We start from the raw sequence: 16681 nt of genomic DNA, 5'->3' as shown, positions 1-16681 counted from the left end.
GGACTGATGCTGAGGCTGAAGCTCCGATACTTTGGCCACCTGATGTTAAAAGCCGACTCATTGGAAAAGACCCTGATGCTGGGAAAGACTGAAGGTGGGAGGAGAAGGGGACAACATAGGATGAGATGGTTGGATGGCATCACCGACTCAACGGACATGAGTTTGAGCAAGCTCTGGGAGTTGGTGATGGACAAGGAAGTCTGGCGTGCCACAGTCCATGGGATCCCAAAGAGTTGGACGCAACTGAATGGCTGAACAACAACAAATAATATAAGACATCAAAACACAAAACATTGAGGATGAGAGTAAAAAAATGTATTTCTTTCAGAATGTGCTTAGACTTAAACGACTACCAGTTTAAAACAAGTATATAGTTATAGGTCAATGTATACCAACCACATGGCAAACACAAATCAAAAACCTATAATAGATTCACAAAGACTAAAAAGAAAGGAACACAAACACACTACTAAAGAAAATCATTAAACCACAAGGGAAGAAACAAAAAGAAGAAATGAAGAGAAGAACTATAAAAACAAATAGAAACACGTATTAAGATGGCAATAATACATTCCTATCAATGATGCTGCTGCTGCTAAGTTGCTTCGGTCATGTCCGACTCTGTGCGACCCCATAGACGGCAGCCCACCAGGCTCCCCCGTCCTCAGGATTCTCCATGCAAGAATACTGGAGTGGGTTGCCATTTCCTTCTCCAATGCATGAAAGGGAAAAGTGAAAGTGAAGTCGCTCAGTCGTGTCCGACTCTTCGCGACCCCATGGACTGCAGCCTACCAGGCTCCTCCATCCATGGGATTTTCCAGGCAAGAGTACTGGAGTGGGTTGCCATTGCCTTCTCCATTCCTATCAATAATTAAGTGCAAATGGACTAAATGCTTCAGTCAAAAGACATGAGGTAACTGATTGGACAAAAACCAAGACTCTTCAATATACTGCTTACAAGATTCACTTGATCACTAAAGACAGACTGAAAGTGAGGAAACAGAGCTATTTCATGCAAATCGAAACAACAAGAACATGGAGGTAGCAATACTTATGTTAGACAAAATAGACTTTAAAGCAAAGTCTATAATAAAAGACAAAGAACAGCATTATATCATGATAAAGGGGGTCAGTACAACAAGAAGTACACTTGTTAATATAGATGCATCCAATATAGGAGCACTTAAATATATAAAGTAAATAATAAAAGACATAAAGGGGAAATTGATAACAATGCAATAATAGTAGAGGACTTTAACATCCCACTTACATCTATGGACAGATCATTCAGATAAAAATGAATTTAAACAAAGCAGTAGATCAGTTGGACTTAATAGATATCTATAGGACATGACATCCATAAACAGTATAATGAACTTTTTTTTTCAAGTGAACATGGAACATTCTCCAGGATAGATCAATGGAGATTAGGTTACAAAACAAAACAAGTCTCAACAGATTTAAGAGGATAGAAATTGTATCAAGCATTTCCTCAACTGCAATGATACGAATCTAGAAATATATCACAGAAAGAAAAATGGGAAAAGAACAAACACAGGGAGATTAAACAACATGCTCCTAAAAAAAACAATCAGTCAATGAAGAAATCAAAGAAGACATTAGACAATATGTCAAGACAAATGAAAATGGAAATACAACTTTCCAGCATCTATGGGATACAGCAAAAGCAGTTCTAAGAGAGAAGTTTATAGCAATAGAGACCTTCCTCAAGAAACAAGCGTGTGTGTGTGCTCAGTCACTCAGTTGTGTCTGATTCTTTGCAAACCCATGGACTGTAGTTCACTACGTTTCTCTGTCCATGGAATTCTCCAGGCAAGAATACTGGAGTGGGTTGCCATTTCCTACTCCAAGGGATCATCACAACCCAGGGATCCAACCTGCATGTCTTGCATCTCCTGGACTGGCAGGAGGATTTTTTTTTTTTTTTTTTTTTTACCACTGAGCTACCTGGGAAGCCCATCAAGAAACCACAAAAATCTCAAACAACCTAATCTACCACCTAAAGGACTTAATAAAAGAAAAAAAAAAACAAGCCCAGAGTCAGCAGAAGGAAGGAAATAATAAAGATCAGAGAGGAAGTAAATAAAATAGAGATAAAAAAGTAACAGAAAAGATCAATGAAATCAATAGTGGATTTTTTAAAAAGATAAACAAGATTGATAAACCTTTAGCCAGTCTCACCATGAAGAAAGGACCCAAATGAACAACATGGAAATGAAACAAGAAAAATAAGAACCAATACCACAGAGAAACAAAAAATCATAAGAAAACACTATGAACAGCTATATGCCAGCAAGTTGGACAATCTAGAAGAAATGAAAAAATTTCTAGAAACACACAATCTGCCAAGATTGGATCAAGAAGAAACAGACAATATGAACAGGTGAATCACTAGTGGTGAAATTGAATTTGTAAGAAAAAAAGTTCCCAGTAAACAAAAGTCCAGGACCAGACAACTTCACAGGGGAATTCTACCAAATGCATAAAGAAAAACCAAAACTTATCCTTCTCAAACTACTCCAAAAAATTCAAGAGGATGTGACACTCCCAAATTCATTCTACAAAGTCACCATTACCCTGTTACCAAAACCAGAAAAAGGCACTACCAAAAAGAAAAATTACAGACCAATATCTTTGATGAACATATATGCAAAAATCCTCAACAAAATTTTAGCAAACTAAATCCAACAATATATCAAAAGGGTCATAAGACCATGATCAAGTGGACTTTTTCCAGCAAAACAAGGATAATTCAGCATTCACAAATCAATCAATGTGATACACATTAACAAAAGGAAGAATAAAAATTGCATGATCATCTCAATAAATGCATAAAAACCTGACAAAATTCAACCTCCATTTATGATAAAAATTCTCATCAAAATTGATATAGAGGGAACATATCTCAACATAATTAAACTTAAAAGCTTTTACATAGTCAAGGAAATCATTGACAAAATGAAACAAACACAGAATGGGAGAAGTTATTTGCAAATGATATGACCAACAAGGGTCTAATATCCAAAACATGTAAATTACTCATTTAATTCTATCAAAAAAACAAACAACCCAGTCAAAAAATGGGCAGAAGACCTAAACAGACATTTTTCAGAAACACACAGATGGATAATATGTACAAGAAAATATGTTCAACATGAGTAATTATTAGAGAAATGCAAATTAAAACAATGAGATATCACCTCATACCTTTCCAAATAGCCATCATCAAATGTCTACAAATAAATACTGGAAAGGGTATGGAGAAAAGAGAACCCTTCCAAGGTGTAGCCATTATGGAAAATAGCACGGAGGTTTCTCAAAAAGCTAAATATAGAGTTACCATATAACCCAGCAATTCTACTCTTGGGTGTATACCCAGAAATAAAACTAAAACATTAGTTTGAAAAGACACATGCACTCCAATATTCATAACACCACTATTTACAATAGCCAAGATAAGCAAAAAAAACCATTTTCCCATCAACCAGTAAAGAGATCAGAAGAATGAAATATTACTCAGCCACAAAAAAGAATGAAATTCTGCCTTCTGTAGTAATATAGATGGACCTAGAGAATATGATGCTTAGTGAAATAAGTCAGAGAAAGACAAATACTATATGATATTACTTGTATTGGAATCTAAAAAAAGAATACAAACAAATGTAGATAGCAAAACAGAAACACACTCACAGATATAGAAAACAAACTGGTGGTTACCAGAGGAGAGAGGGAAAGGGGTAGGGGCGTGTTAGGGTTATGGGATTAAAAGATGTAAATTACTATGTATAAAATATAAGCAACAAGGATACATTATATAGCACAGGAAAATAGAGCCATTATCTTATAATAACTTAATGAAGCATAAACTGTAAAAATACTGTTACTATGCTATATGTCTAAAACTAATATAATACTGTAAATCAACTACACTTCAATAAAAATAAATAGAACGAGGATGTCCACCTGATAAGACTGTCCATAGGGATGAAATGAAATCATGAACATTTCCTCTAAATAACACACAAAACAAGGCCTAGCACCTAGAACTCTCCATCACTTTCAGAGGTTAGGGTCATTGTCATGCCTCTGTAATGTTTGCAATTATTTTGCCACAAGCATGATTCACTTCTGTTAAGTTTTTAAAAACCTAAATGGGGAGAATTTTAAAAGTTAATAAGATTATATAAAATGAACAGGGATTTTCTGGCCATTCTTTATTTTAATTAAGTTGATATACAATATTGTGTTAGTTTCAGGTATACAACATAGTGATTCAACCTTTATATACATTATGAGATGATCACTATAATAAATCTGTAACCACCTGTCCCCGTATAGAGTTATTATAATATTGAATACATGTCCAATGCAGTATATTACATCCCTGTGATTTATTTATAACTGGAGGTTTGTGCCTCTTAATCTCCTTCACTTATTTTGCCCATCCCCCCACATCCCTCTCCTTTGGCAATCATTCAGTTGTTCTCTGTGGCTGTGAGAATGTTTTCATTGTGATTTGCTAGTTCACTTGTTTTTAGATTCTGCATATGTGAGATCATTTGTCTTTATCTAATTTATTTCATTGAGGATAAAATGTTTGTTCCTCTAGGAGATCTTGTTAAGTTTTCCTCAAAATCCTGTGAATGTTTTAATTGGCACTGTACTAAATTTATGGATGTATTGAGGAAGAACAGACAGCTTCATGCTGAGCCTTCATATCCAAGATCAAGGCATCTTTTTACGTTTCTTCATATGTTCTCAGTATAATTTAAATTTATCCTTTATATGAGTCTGTACATTTCTTTTCTTTTACCCATTTTGTAAATGGAATCTTTTCTTCCATTATATTCTCTTACTTGATCTTATTTTATACATAGGAAAGCAATGAAGGGGATGGCCCTACCATATAATAAAATATATTATGGAACTACAATAATTAAGAACAGTTTGGTGCTGAAGAGGAAATGAGAACATCAAAGGAATCTAGAAATAGACTAACTCACATGAGAATTCAGCATATTAAAATCAAAACAGGAAAAATGAATTAATCTGTAAGTTACGACAGGAAAACTAGCTAACCATTAAGAAGAACATAAATGCCTTCCTCAGTCTTCACTCCAAATAAATCCAGCTTAATCAGAGATTTATTAACTGATACCAAAAAAACCAGATTAATCAGTGATTTAAAAATAATAAACCTATGATAGGAACAGAAGAAAATATAGATCAATTTATTCATAATCTTAGAATAAGAAATGCTTTCTAAGCAATATATATAAAGCCTAGACACCATAAAGGAAATTAAAGTGTTTGTGTGGTCTAAGTTATCCAAACACCTGTTTGGATAAAAATATATAAAAAATAAAGCCAAATGACAACAAACTAGGAACATAAAAAGGGCCAGTTTGCCAAAGAGTTCACATAAATCATTTAGGAAAAAAATCTGACAAACCAATTGAAAAGCAAAAATTAATGAAGGGAATCAGATCATGAGCACAGTTGGTAGAAATGAAGTTGTACTATTAATAAACATCAGAAGGAAATGCAGGAACAAAAGTCACAATGATCAGGCAGGCCTCAGGGAGGCCAGAGAGGATGGGAGGACCAAACACTTTACCCAGCAGGACACAGACCATGGATTGTTCATGAACCATGCAAGTCCACAGGCTGTAACCAATGACTTTTCTGGGCTTTCTTTTCTAGATGATAATTTTGAATGACTTTCACGTCAGCATGGTATAGTAAGTCAAATCCATCTGGATATGTTGGGTATGAAAAATGGAGAATTACTTAACTGTTAGGAATTACTCTTTAGCTGGGGCTTTTAAGTTTCAACTTTTAAAATAATTTTATCCTGGTTTAGTTGTTCCCTAAACCTGATTTTCTTCTTTCTCATACCATTCTGTTGATAAGAACTCCATCTCACATGAGAAATGTTACCTGTCCAGCTTTATAATGCAACATATTCTGAATATCATCTCTACTGAAGCTCAGTAATTCCTTCTTAAAACTCTTAAGGTTCTCTGAATGTCCCTATTCTCTGTTCTATCACTTTTTTCTTTTAATAAGTACAGGCTCTCTCTGATAATTCTATACACAGGGTTTTCCATTTCTTTTCTAGATCCTTGGCCTTCTTAATATAATACTATGGCACATTTGTCACAATAACCTTTTCATATGTGACCCTGTTTTGGAAACTTTTCTTCTTACGAGACCAACCCTTTCTTTCAGTGTGAAAGCCTATGCTCCAATTATTAATTACACTGTGTCTTCTTAAAGTTGATACTCAAAAGCACAAAAGTGTAAAATAATTTCTAAAATAAAATAATTCTCCAACTATTCTCTGTTCCTTGTGAAACATCCTGCCTAATATTCTGGCTCTTCTCCCAAAGGCTAATGGGCTGGGTGCCTCTGCCCCCAGCTACTCAGGAATCAATACATGGGAGCAGGTTAGTTGCTCCTGTGTTTAGTCATGTGTAATTGTATTTAAAAGAAACCAACTAAATAAAAGAACTTTTCCTTCAGGGACTATTTTATTTCCTGTAGTTAGGGAAGTGATTCACCATACAAATACTAAGAAATTTGATTCAGAAATAACTTGACAACTGCTAGTACTCACATCAACCACCACTTTGGGAATTATACAAATGTAATTAAACATATAAGATAATTTATATATATAAAATATAAAAATATAACATTCTGTGTACAGGTCAGATAGTACACAAATATGTATTTTATAAATTGTATCAATATAAGTATGTATATTATATGTAATAATACTACACATAGACAGATGCTATAACATCTAATACTTACCAAACATTTAGTCTATGATGGATGCCGTTGAGCACTTTATATAGTCTTGCAATTACTTTATTAGATTAGTGCTCTTAGAATTTGTAATTGATTAAAAGGGGCCACAAATTCTTTAATCCTCTTTCCATTGAAGAGATTGCAGCCCCCTCCCTTAAATCTGGGCAAGCACTGTGACCGCTTTGGCCAATAGGATGTGGAAAGGAGTGCCAGTCTTCAGGCCCAAATCATGAGAGCTGCTCTTTCCCATCTGCGGTACAGTCACTGTCAGAGCCTGAGGCCCCCACTGTCATTAGCACAGCAGCCCTACAGGAGACACCTCCTGGAGAAGCTCTGAGCCTATCTGGAGCAGGAAAGGGGCACAGCTGAGCCCAGTCTTCCAACCATCCCCAGGGAGGTATCAGGCTTCCAGGGAATTCTTCTTGGACTCTCTAGATCAGAGCAGCTGCCTGCTGAATACCACCAAATGACCCTGTCCATGCCACTTGGAGCAGAAGTGCTGGTAGTGTCCTGCTACATTTCTGACTCATGAAATTGTTGCAGGAAGGGGTACCCCTTCCAGGGCCCAAAACTGGGCTCTTGTCTAACACTCGGTAATGAATTATCCGAGGAGACACATGTGCTGACAAAGTAAGAGATTTTATTGGGAAAGGGCACCCAGGTGGAGAGCAGTAGGGTAAGGGAACCCAAGAGAACAGCTCTGCGCGTGGCTCACAGTCTTGGGTTTTGTGGTGATGGGATTAGTTTCCCGGTGGTCTTTGGCCAATCATTCTAATTCAGTTTTTTCCTGGTGGCACACATCGGCTCAGGCAAGATGGATGCTAGCAAGAGGGATTCTGGGAAGTGACGGACACGCAGTGTATCCTTTTGACCTTTCCCGAACTCTTCCGGTTGGTGGTGGCTTATTAGTTCCATATTCCTTAATAGGATCTCCTGTCATAAAACAACTCATGCGAACGGTTACTATGGTGCCTGACCAGGGTGGGCGGTTTCAATCAGTGTGCTTCTCCTAACAAAACCACGAGATTTAATAAAAAGATCCTTGCGTTGTTATACAGTAATAGATAACTAGAACTCTGTTTTCTTGGTATAAAAGCAAAATCATATTAAGCAAAGTAACTTGTTCTGAATCACAGATCTAATTAATAGTGCAGCTGAGATTCCAACTCAAACAGCCTGCCTCAAGAGCCTATAATCTTAGCCACTCCACTGAATTATGTTAAAATTATAACTAACTTCGGGAGGTAGGGCATATATAACATCTTGATTCTTCTTAGCACCTATTCTAATTCCTATCTAATGAAGAATTTCTGCCACGGGCATATATATTTTCTCCATCCACATTTATCTATTCGTACTTATTTTCACATCCTTTTGATTTTTAAAATGTGATGAATGCCTCCAACAGATTTGCCTGTGTTTATTTTAAGACAGTAGGCTAGAGGTCCTCATTTCTCTCCTGTCTTTAGCATAGATCATATCAACTGTGCTGCTTAATGCCAAAAGGGCAGGCTCATTTGGGGATTCAGGAAGTTGATTACTACAGTATTAAATGTGGTTTAGTAATTTTCCAAGGAGACAGAGATTCTGGGATCTTGGAAGTTTCCCTTATAAGCTAGCATCCCATCTATTTCATATTAGGATGTATTGTTTACTGAAGAGAGGGCAGGAGTGGGACAAAGAAGAGACTCGATACCAGCTTCTTGACAGCAAATAGATCTGTACCTGCAGTCTTTCTGGAGCCAAAAAGGTCAGGGGTCGAGGACTCAGAGATACTGATGAAACCAAGGGACTTCAGCTAATTAAACACTTAACCAATATGTTCAGTGATATACACACTATTGTTTTCAAGACAGAATCGATAAACACAACAGGTGACACCAAGTGCAATTCTCTGGTTGTTGGACATTTTCACCACAAATAAAGATAATCAACAAAGTCTAGACTTTTTTTTTCCCCAAAACATTTTGACTTCAGCCTCTCAGAGAAGATCTCATTGAGAAAGAAAGTCCAGCAGTGATAGGCACAGAGTTATCAACAACGTTTCCTAGAACTTAGAGCACAGTTAGCACATAAGCACAAAACTCTCCTGAGTGCACTAATGATTCTCATTACATTGGGCTTTCTGAGTTACACCCTAGAAAAATCTAACGTAAAAGCATACATACAATTCTGAGACTTTAGAGATCACTCAGGCAAATGGTTCTTAAATAGTGACTTTTTAAATCTTTCCCTCTGCTTCCAATAAAAGTAAAATCACAAGGTAAAACAAATGGTTCACGTGCCAGGTGCTGTGTGAAGCTCTTTACGCTGATCTTCATAACCACTCTATGAGGTGAATATTATTATCCCCATTTTATAGACAAGGAAACCGAGACTTGGAAAAATTAAGAACCTGCCTAAGATTACACAGATAATAAACAGGGGAACCTGGAATTAAACCTCAGTGGACAGACTCCTAAGCTATCCTCTCTCCTTAATTTAGAAATCAGAGCAGCTCCACTTATTCATGTGTATACATGAGATTAAGAAATATATGATGGATTTGTTTTTTGAAAAGCTATGTGAAACTCTCTGTTTTAATTTACCCATAGTTTGGGTCTGTGAAGCGACAGAAGAGCCCCGCAGTTTTCAGATCTGCCCACGAAGGACTGAGGCTCTACTGGTTGAGGAACCAGACCTCCTCCCTGGTTCACAGTCTAAGGTTTTTCTCAGTATATTCAGCTGTTCTTGAGTGACCATAAATTAGACTGAGTATTTTTAATCTCCCCCCTCAACTCCTTTTATCTCTCCATATGAAAACATACCATTGGTGGGGAAAAAAAGTTTTATTTTAACTTAGTCCCACTTCTAAAAAGGAAAAGACATCACGAGAATGTTACTGCCTTGATTTTAAGTGCATGACATTGTTAAACAACTAGTAAGGAGCCAGGAGGAACTGAGCCTCCATAAATCTTTGTGCTTCCCACAGAACAACAGCAGAATATCAGTGGACAAAACTTGAAGCTGCTTCTTTTCCCCCTTTTATGGAGGTCTTGGGGTCTTGGTGAGGACAGTTCTGAGTACAATGTTTAAGATGTATGTAGAAGAGTGGGTCAAAGTTTAGTCTCTGGATTCAGACAGAACTGCATCTGAATTCTAGACTTCCACAGTTTGTGCAGCCTTGGGCAGGTTACCTAAGCTTCCTAAGCATTAGTGTTTTCATTTGTAAAAGGTAGTTTAAAATAGCATCAAAGACATTGAATTCTTGTAAGGGTTAAATCAAACAACTCATGGTCCAACAAAAGATTTAAAGAAAATTTTTTAAACTGTGCTATTTACCATAAATAGAAGCAAATCATAAAGAAATAAAAGCAATAAAAACATGAACATGCTACTTAATTCTCACTGGAAACAGTTGCCTTCTTAAGACTCTGAGCCTGAGGTCTGCTCTCTCTCTTTTTAAAAAAAGTTTTAAAAATATATTAAAGACATATTAGCACTAGATTGAGATGTTCTCCCTTTCTTGAGAAATAATAGCAGTAATATTTTCTTTCAGAAAACAAAGATAATAGTACTTCTTTAACTGTTCCTTCGGAGAAGGCAATGGCACCCCACTCCAGTACTCTTGCCTGGAAAATCCCATGGACGGAGGAGCCTGGTAGGCTACAGTCCATGGGGTCACTAAGAGTCGGACACAACTGAGCGATTTCACTTTCACTTTTCCCTTTCATGCACTGGAGAAGGAAATGGCAACCCACTCCAGTATTCTTGCCTGGAGAATCCCAGGGATGGCGGAGCCTGGAGGGCTGCCATCTATGGGGTCGCACAGAGTCGGACACGACTGAAGCAACTTAGCAGCAGCAGCAGCAGCAACTGCTCCTTCCAAACTTATAGAGAACTCATAAGTTCAGAGCAGCACTATTCATAATATCCAAGACATGGATACAAACTAAATGTCCATTGACAAATGAATGGATAAAGAAGATGTGGTACATATATACAATGGAATACTATTCAGTCACAAAAAGAACAAAATAATGCCATTTGTGAACTTTCCAGGTGGTGTTAGTGGTAAAGAACCTGCCTGCCAATGCAAGAGGCATAAGAGATGTGGGTTCAATCCCTGGATCAGGAAGATCCCCTGGAGGAGGGCACACCAACCCACTCCACTATCCTTGCCTGGAGAATTCCATGGACAGAGGAGTCTGGTGGGCTACGATCCATAGGATTGCAAAGAGTCAGACAAACTGAAGAGACTTAGTATGGATGCGTGCACACAATACCATTTGCAGCAACAATGGATGCAACTAGAGATTATTATACTAAGTGAAGTAAGTCAGAAAGAGACAAATACCATGTGTTATAACTTATATGTAGTATCTAAAACATGACACAAATGAACCTATCAGGGACACAGAGAATAGACTGGTGGTTGCCAAGGGGGAGGGGATTTGGAGAGGGTTGGATTTGGAGTTTTGGATTAGCAGATGGAAACTGATATCTATAGAATGGATAAACACAGTCTTACTGTATAGCACAAAGAACCATATTCAATATCCTATAATAAATCATAATTGAAAAGAATATGAAGAAGAATGTATAAAATATATGCATAACTGAGTCACTTTGCTGTACAGCAATAATTAACACAACATTATAATTCAACTATACTCCAATAAAAAATACATTAAAAAAAAACTTACAGAGAAACTCCAGATTCTTCTAACTGGTTCATCAGGTTTCCAAGGATAAATTTTGATGGGGTGCAGGGAATCACCTTAATTTTCCTCAAAAAGACAGAGCAAACCAGTGCCTATGAAGAGATGAGGAAAAATACAAATAAATTTTACGTGTAATAATCAAAAATTATACTATAATATGTTAACTGTAAACCCAACCCATAATAGATTGTTCAAGTCTAGAACTATGAAACGAATGTTACTTTTTATTACTCCCCGAACTTTGCCAAAATCCGGCTTCAACATGCACAGTGGGCACCTACCTCCACCAGCCCAAATCTATACCCAGAACCCTGGGCAGCTGATAAGAGCTGACCTAGATCTCAGGTTTAACAGTTTTTTTCTACGACAATTCACAGATAAAAGAATTAGGTCTGCAGAAGGTAGCTACCAGGCTTGATTCAAACAGGAACCAATACTCCAGGGTAACACCAAGGCTTCTTAGGACTAGGAAATTAAAGACCGGTGCTACACACACAAACAGAGAAGGCCCTGGGCAAAGATAGCAAAATATACATGCAGGTATATGCACCAGGAAAAATAACAGTGAGATTTCCCACCAAGGATACATAAACTATTCAAGGTATGCTCTGAAGTTTATAAGGCAGGCTGTAAAAAAGAGAGAAATTCCACACTTTTATGTTTTAAATTTGGTCTTGGTAGAACATATATTGAGTATGGTACCAAGTGTACACATTCGTAAAAAAGAAAAATAACACAGTTCACCAAAAAATGAGCATGGAATTCACTTTATCAGCATTTTTAAACACAGCTCTTAATATCTAAATATAGGCTTTCCATGCCAAAGTGGAGACAGATGTGCTTTAATATAATATCCTGATGTTTGTCTATTTCCTGATGACCCTCAGACTTCTAGGGTGGGCTTCTATTTTCCTTTTGAAACAGATGTTGGTAAATGTCTATCTCAAAACCAACAATCCTGATCTACAGGGAATCCAACCAGTTTTTTCTTCCTTTTTTCAAATTTGCATTAGCCAGATCCCATTCTTTGTCAGTAGCTATGACCATAGACTATACTCAGAAAATAAAGTAAAAATACTATGACAATTCAAAATGAAAGCTTTAATTTCAAGCTTCTATAAGGCACTAACCTAAACATAGTGCCAGAGGCAACTCAAGAAAAGTGTAATTTTCCCTTTTATCCCCCCAAAACTGGATATTCAATAAATGCAGCGTTATATAAAGATGTATAATAACTGGGCTAACCAAATGTTGCCTAGCAAAAAGCCTATTAAAGCATTAATCAAGAAAAATGGCTTGAAGCTATCATGTTATAGTTTCGGCAGAAGCATTGTTAGCCTCTACAGGACACTAAAATGGTAGTTTGTCTCTAAATTACTATTTCTTAAATGCTTGAAAACACTTCAACTCTCTTCAATATGCAATCATTTTCCTTTGGAATTTTGTTTATAGTCTTGTTAACAGACTTTTATTTTCCCCAAAACAACTTTTGCAAAAAAGCCAACTTCATGACCTTTGTACAAATATCACAAATTCTAATTACTCAACTACAAATCAACACAATTTTACCATAATGTCTCTATGATGTCAGAAAATTATTAATAAATCAAATCCTTTTTAAAAATGCAATCAGGAACTCATTAAAAGAAATCGTGATCATTCCAAGCATTTTTTACCATGCAGATAATCATCTTTGAGTGGACTTTTAAGTTCAGACCTTCAGCAATGAATTATTTTTAGCAATGTATTATTTTTAAAAGGACAACCCTGTAATTTTGACTCATGGAGACATCACACATCTACATGTTTCCTTATAATGTAATGCTCTATGAATAGCAAAAAATACTTTGAAAACTTCAAATATTGAACATTATAAAAGGATAATCATGCACAAAATTCTTTTTTTAATTATAATTTTGAAAAGCTAAAGACTTTCCACTGTTAAACTGCTATGGCAGGGAGGCTATAGCTTATTATTCCTAAAGATTAATTTTATGCTCTTTAAAAAAACTTACTAAACTGAAAGTGTCATAAAATCTGGCCCTTTAAATAGGAATTTTGCACTTGTAAAAAGAAAAAAAAACTAATTCAGAAGTCAAAAGAGAGTAAAATTTTTCTAAACATGGAATATGATAGGAGGAATAATCATCTTACATGTAGAAACAAATCTGGGGACTCCTCAAAAAAATCAAACACAGCATTACCACATGATCTAGCAATTTTACTTCTGAGTATGCTGCTGCTGCTGCTCAGTCGCTTCAGTCGTGTCCGACTCTGTGCGACCCCATAGACGGCAGCCCACCGGGCTCCGCTGTCCCTGGGATTCTCCAGGCAAGAATACTGGAGTGGGTTGCCATTTCCTTCTCCAGTGCATGAAAGGGAAAAGTGAAAGTGAAGTCGCTCAGTCGTGTCCGACTCTTAGCGACCCCATGGACTGCAGCCTACCAGGCTCCTCCGTCCATGGGATTTTCCAGGCAAGAGTACTGGAGTGGGGTGCCATTGCCTTCTGAGTATATATCCCCCCCAAAAAACTGAAAGCAGGGACTCGAGCAGATATTGAACCATACCAATGTTCTTAGCAGTATTCTTCAAGTCAAAAGGTGGTAACAACCCAGATATCCACTGACAGATGAATAGATAAACAAAATGTGGTATATACATACACGGGCATATTATTCAGCTTTTACAAGGAAATTCTGACACACATTACACATACATGAACCTTAAGGAATTATGGTGAACAAGGTAAGTCAGTCTCAAAATGACAAACTTTATATGATTCCACTTATATGAGGTATGCAGAAAACCTAGAGAAGTCAAATTCATAGAGACAGAAAGTAGAATGGAGGTAGCCAAGCGCTGGGGAAAGGGGTGACTAGGTACTGTTGTTTACTAGGCATGGAGCTTCACTGATGCAAGATGAAAAGAGATCTAGAGATGGATGGCGTGATAGTTGCCTAACAATGAAAGCACTTAAAGCCATTGAACTGCTTTTTTAAAAATGGTTTAAAAAGGTAAATTTCATGTTACATATATTTCACCACAACAAAAATGTGTGGCATTTTCAGCTGTGATCATAATCAGTGATTTTTAAATTGGAGCTGGATTTCAAGGAAACACAGATTCCTAAAAAGTGGTCAGCACAGTGTCACAGCAAAGTGTCAACCCTCAACAGACCTCCCCTGATGTCCAAGACACTAGTAGTACTACCTTGTGAAGCTGGACTAGGCAACACAGGGAAGGGGTTAATTTTATATTTCATCCTGTTCTTTTTCTCAGCAGAAGACCATTCTACATATGGTTACTCCTTGATAGTGAGTATCTGACTAAACTTGATGTACCCCTGATTTTTCTTTTTTTTACTACAACACTGTTTTTAAAAATAAAGGAAAGAAGAAAACAAGGAAGGTTGGAAGGAAGGGAGGGAGAGTGGAGAGGGAAAGAGGGATTATTTAGAGGAGAGTTTAATTTTAATAAAATGTCTAGGTGAGGGAAAGGAACGTACACATTCATTTAAATAAGGGGCAAGAAACAAGATCAACTGTACATTTAATTCCAAAACCTCAACTATAATTATTCAGTGCTATGTAAGAATATAAGCTTAATCAAGAGTCTTAAATTCTGTGAAAAAGAAAACCACCAGGTCATTACATTCTCATATGCAAGAGATGTGAGACACTTAAACTAAATATGGAGTTAAAGTTGAAAATATGACCTAATCACCTCACATTAAATATTGAGTGTTCCTCATAACATGATGTTAATTGATGAATATTGAATTTAAAGTAACAGAAAGTAAGTTGAAAGATAGCATAGCATATAGAGAAGGCGTTTTTAATGCTAGATTATTAGATATATAAGGACTGTGATTTTGCAAAGTGTCTGGAGTCTATTTGGATAAATTGGAAAAAAACTCTAGTTCAATAAAATAGTATGTAGTTGAATACATGAAAAAGAAACTGCAGTCGATTCTGATGTTTAAACCTCCAGGGATAGAGAGAAATGAGACTGACAATATAGATGGAGTCTCATGATGCTACATGAATGAACACATTAAACTATTCACAATCCATCATTTGGCATCAAAAAGTCCCAAATTACGTGAAGAGCAATTTTGAGCCAGTGAACATGAAAATAAGCCCAAAGAAAATCTGTACTTGGTGATTACATTAAGCCTCACATTGAAGAGAACCACCTAAGAAATTCTAACTTTTACTAAGTATACTAGAAAATAGCAATTGCAGAGAATATACACAATATGTATAAAATGAATGACAACATATTTTAAAAGCTTATATACTAGACTCAGTCATTTTAAAATCTGCCTTTAAAAATAAAACTGAGGGTTAATTTGAGATTTATTATGAGTAAGAAGTACAACAAAAGCAGAAAATGCTCAATTTCTAAAGGTCAAAAAAAAAATCACTGGAAAGAATTTGCTGTCTCTATATAGGCATCAATTTGCAAAGAATTATCTAATTTTTTAATTTGGTATGGATATATGTTGATACTTGTAAATTGCAAATTCTTGATTAAAGGGAACTGTGTGGCTCACATATTTTTTAAAAGCATAAGAAAAATGAAAACTATAACTTTCAAAATATTATTCCAAATGCAACTGTTAATTTAAAACAATTACTCTGACGAAAAGTAATTTTAAAATCCCAAGCAATAGCAAAGCAATTCGGGCATTTATTAAAACAAACTGTTCCAGATAAAATAATATAGCTGCTCTTGGCATAATTATAAAGTTTGTTTAGGGAATAATACAGAATTATATGGAGGAGGGTTAGGGTGAAGGCAATGGCACCCCACTCCAGTACTCTTGCCTGGAAAATCCCATGGACGGAGGAGCCTGGTGGGCTGCAGTCCATGGGGTTGCTGGGAGTCGGCCATGACTGAGCGACTTCACTTCCACTTTTCACTTTCATGCACTGGAGAAGGAAATGGCAACCCACTCCAATATTCTTGCCTGGAGAATCCCAGGGACGGCGGGGCCTGGTGGGCTGCCGTCTGTGGGGTCGCACAGAGTCGGACTCGACTGAAGCGACTTAGCAGCATATGGGGGAGGGCATTAATGTAATTCTGATATAGCATTTCATAAAATGTTATCTGAAGCAAATTTAAATTAGCTTAGAAAT

The 16681-nt window shown here is 36.5% G+C and overlaps 1 long non-coding RNA gene across 1 annotated transcript in view; it reads right to left on the bottom strand.

Annotated features, from left to right (window-relative positions):
• Nucleotides 1-16681, bottom strand: part of LOC145513401 (uncharacterized) — a 189993-nt gene that overhangs the window by 63565 nt on the left and 109747 nt on the right. The window contains exon 4 of the long non-coding RNA XR_014059368.1: nt 11523-11632. This is a non-coding gene — a long non-coding RNA (uncharacterized LOC145513401). The remainder of the gene's footprint in view (nt 1-11522; nt 11633-16681) is intronic.

The sequence above is a fragment of the Giraffa tippelskirchi genome, chromosome 7, assembly GCF_054371585.1.
Source record: "Giraffa tippelskirchi isolate mGirTip1 chromosome 7, T2T-mGirTip1v1.2.pri, whole genome shotgun sequence".
Classification (NCBI taxonomy): Eukaryota; Metazoa; Chordata; class Mammalia; order Artiodactyla; family Giraffidae; genus Giraffa; species Giraffa tippelskirchi.
The sequence above is the reverse complement of the archived record's forward strand: the minus strand, read 5'-3'. Positions and strand labels throughout refer to the sequence as shown.